At 42.7% G+C, this 4,200-nt stretch overlaps 1 pseudogene; it reads right to left on the bottom strand.

The window, feature by feature from the left end:
* Positions 1-1,903: 1,903 nt before the first annotated feature.
* On the bottom strand, positions 1,904-3,392 carry LOC122191080 (annotated as a pseudogene).
* Positions 3,393-4,200: the final 808 nt, after the last annotated feature.

Raw genomic sequence — 4,200 nt, 5'->3', positions numbered from 1 at the left:
GGAGGGGGGGGGGAAGGGGGGGGGGGAGAAGGGGAAGATAATCGTTACACAATTACTACAAAAGATTTCTTGGGCTTGGTTACAAATGTTGCCCTGATCTGTTGGACTTGTCCATCATCAGTTGAAGTAGTTACAAAGTACATGGAGGATACAACACGTTGTATGAGTTGAATAAAACATGGAATCATACAAGGTACAAACATAAGAGTTGCAACAACACACAGTAGATAAAACAGGATACGTTTGACCCATGGGACACCTGGAAGCCAGGAAAAGAAATCAACATCCAGGCTTTTCCAGGTTTGGACAGGAACATGGGCTATTTTCCATATACCCTGGTCAATTTGTTTAACAACTTTACCATTATCATCAATTTTTAGACAACAATTAGAATCATTCAATTTGCCACAGACACCACTCGGTGACACCTCAGGAGTGGTGACGTGAATGTTACATGATGAATAAAAGGTAGAAAGTGAAAAGAGACAACCATACGTTTGGCAATAACCAATAATAAAAAATAAATAGGTGAAACAAACTTAGGTATTTGTGTCAGCTGCTTTCCCCACCCAGGAACTCCCAGTGTAAGCCAGGATCCAGATGGGAATTCTTCAGTAGAGGTTATGGTGTTTATGAATAGCCATGCAATATTACACTTCAGTTAATTTACTAAAAGCATATCTAGTCTAATTTGATAATACGTGGACTTGCCATGGAATGTTTTCTAAGATGATTTAGTGTCTCAAGAACTTTCCACTTGAGCATTTCCAAAGCAATTCAAATGCTGAGAGATATAAATATTAGTTTGGCAAGTTCAAGTATTGTTACAGTCCACAGAACTTTTCACAGGACAGTGTGTGCAGGATACCCCCACAGTACAAACCATCACAGAGGGGTAATCCCAGAAACGCACACATCTCTTATAAAACTTAGGCACTTTCCAACAACCATGTTTTGCATGGAACTCCTGGACTGGTGTGACACTGAAAAACATCAGTGCAAAAGGCTTTCTGATAGATTTCTTTTGTGACCACATCTAACAGATATTAGATGGGTCCCTTGATTAATTTCCCAGTTTGTTAGGAATTTGGAAACACTGTGGAGGAGTTACATGCAAATCATAATCAGTTTGGTAAAAAGGGGTGAAAGAAGGGGTCAAAAGAAATGGCATCACTGTGCAGGGAGTACCAGTAAACCAGGATGACCTGTTGTGAAGTTTAACAGATCCAAGGACTGATACCAATCACCACCCATACCCATAACAACACAAAACATAACACTATTGCAACCAAAAAAATGTAATCAAGAGGTACATTCAGTGTTCTAGCATGATCAAATCAGTATTTCTGTCACAAAACACAAATAGTTAAAATCAGCTATTAGCCTTTTTGTGTTCTGTCAAGGTCCCACGGGGATCTTCTGTGAAATAAAAAAAAAGACACCGACTTGCCCTTTTTGGGCTTTGTTAATATGGTTAAAAAAAATGAGGGAACAATCTAGCAAGTTTTGATTTCATATTCCTTTTTTGGGGTATCTTTAGCCTTCCAAAGATATTTGTTAAGGGATCCTGTTAAGGTTAGGGTAACTGGCCTCAGGTTAGCTGAGTCAATCGACACAGTCTGGCCAGGGAGGTAACAGTGTTTCCCTGGCTTATCAGCTACTGGATCGTGACTCACAGGGATAACTGGCAAGAGGGGTGAGGCCTTTGGACAGAACATGTTAAATCGACAATCTTGTTACCCTTTGTTGTGAGCTTTCTCATGCATCCACCCTTCACTGCCCCCACCCCGCTCACTTGGGAGGGGTGAAGACATCAGTTTTCTAATGGCTTGGATAGCCATTCAGGTTCCCTGGGAGAGACCCTAGGACGTGGGGTTTTGCTTTCCTCGAGATTCTGGAGCTTTCATTCTGGCCACCAGTTAACTAATTTCTCTAACCTGACAGTGGGTAATCCATTCATCAAATCTCGTGGAACACCCTTTTGCCAGCCCAGTATCCAGAGACAATTACGTTTATGATCAATATTTCGCCTACCTGTTTTTACTGACAGTGAGACCCTTCCAGTCCCACTGAGCTTTGGGCTAGGAGGCCTGGGGGCAAGGCTGACTGCTGCAAGTCTTACTTCTCTTGGCTCAAATTTAGTGGAGGAAGAAACCACTGGCCCATATTTCCTTCCATAGTTAATTAACTCATGGGCAATCTCTCCCCACGTCCATGCTTTGTTTCCTGACTGCAGATGGTTGGGGGTTACAGTTCCTTGCAATACTGCCCACGTTCTCTCTCCCTGAGACACAGCCTCTATTTTTCCTTGCAGTTGTGTACCTATAGGTACGACTTGCTTTACGAATATGATATGACTCTGGAAGCCCCCTAATTAGAGCAGTCATTCTCTCAGGATCAACAGGCATCATCATAGGTGATTCATGGTGTGGCTGCAGCTTTCTATCATACATCATTTGGAGACAAGCAGCCTTTTGAACACTCTCTACTAACTGATCAGTTGTTCCAGTAATGGCAAGAAGGTCTCCCCGTTCTAAAGGGTTGAGACCACCTGCCCAATATGCAGCCCTTTGCGTTAAGGACCAGGGAGCACGACTGTTGCCAGTAGTTAAAAATACTCCTGGTCCCCAATAACCTTCTGCTTCCTTTTCTGTTAATTGAATCTGGTCGCCACCAGTGAGACTCACCCTCCATACATATTCTGTCTCTGATTCCTCTGGAGAGCGGCTGAAATCTTTCTTCAATTTCGCCAGTTCAGTGGCTGAGAAGGGAATTTCTTTAACATTCATTTGAGGATCTAGATCCTCACTGTTATCGAATGTGTATTCAGTTTTTATCAAAGGACGCAATGGGGCTATTGGAGTTTCTAATTTATCTAGCCTTCCTTCATTCCTGGTAGTTCCACCTGAGGAAAAGTTTTTTCTCAAGGCAAACTATGGGTGACGGTATGGCTGGCATGCTTACACGTTAGCAGTTCCTTAAAAGCCATTTGCAACAAAGCCGAACTATGTTTCTCTCTTTCTAATTGTTCCTCAAGGTTCACTATTTGATTCTGCAGAGTTTTTGCCAATTCTTGTGTAACTCTAACCGATTCCTGTAGTGCTTCTATGGTTTGGAGTTCTGCCGAATGCTTTTCATTTCGGAACTCCACAGCAGCTTTTAAAGCAGCCCCGAGTACAGCACAAATAAACGACTTTCCTTTTCCAGCTCGGGTACGAGCATTCTTTTGCAGGATACTAATACGGTCCGAAACACTCTGCAAGTTATACTAGTTTTGTCGTGCCCAATCCATGCCTGATAAAGAGGGTCGAGCACCATGTTTTTCTAAAAGATCAAATAATACATCTTCACTTTTCATGGTGGCAATGCTGTCGCTCATTTTTTCAATACAATGAAAGACCAACACTAAGGGAGGTGGAGGTGCACGTATTCAAAAACTCAAGTGACTCCTTATCTCCCCAGGGAAACAGACACTTTTCAAATGCTAATGCTCAAAGCACTCTTCCCTTTCTCTGAGGGGAGCACACAAAAAGGTCCAAATTTCACACTTAAGTTACAAGATACTTAAATCACAAAATGCAGAGAGGTCTTCTCGAGGAGGCACATACTTAATAAAAAATAATTCATACGTCCCCGAGAGGTATACACATAAACAGCAAAGTTTCAGAATGCGGAGCGGTCTTCCTGGAGAAGGACTCACGTCTAAGTTTTCAAAAATATCGCTCCATGCAACTCCAGGAGGTGCACACACAAAAAAAGTTTCAAACTATATCTGGAAGGACAACACTCTCACAGCGGGCATCCTGCCGACTACGTCATTAAATAAATGTCTCGCTCCAATTTGTAGGAGGGAGAGGAGGTTCTTTTATTGTCTATATACCCGGCGTGAGATTAAGAAGCAGCGGTTCAAATGTTGGTCCGACCAGTTTATTACAAATCTTAATTAGGGAAATGGGGAAGGGGAGGACGGACACTACTATGAATTAGGGTAATGGGGGAAGGGAAGGAGGGCGATAGAAAAGATAGAAAAGAAGAAGCAAGGAGTCTTTATAGGAAGCAAGAGGGACATAGTCACCACCATGGATCCAGCGTGGTTCATAGTTCAGTCTTTGATCTTCAGTAGCGGTGGGTCATCAGGCAGAGTTGTTCTGTTGACGACGACGGACAACCATGACCATGGTGATGATGGCCCTTTTTCAA

Source organism: Lagopus leucura, unplaced genomic scaffold (assembly GCF_019238085.1).
Source record: "Lagopus leucura isolate 7727_CA_CO unplaced genomic scaffold, USGS_WTPT01 41558-0_obj-0_obj, whole genome shotgun sequence".
NCBI classification, from domain to species: Eukaryota; Metazoa; Chordata; class Aves; order Galliformes; family Phasianidae; genus Lagopus; species Lagopus leucura.
The sequence above is the reverse complement of the archived record's forward strand: the minus strand, read 5'-3'. Positions and strand labels throughout refer to the sequence as shown.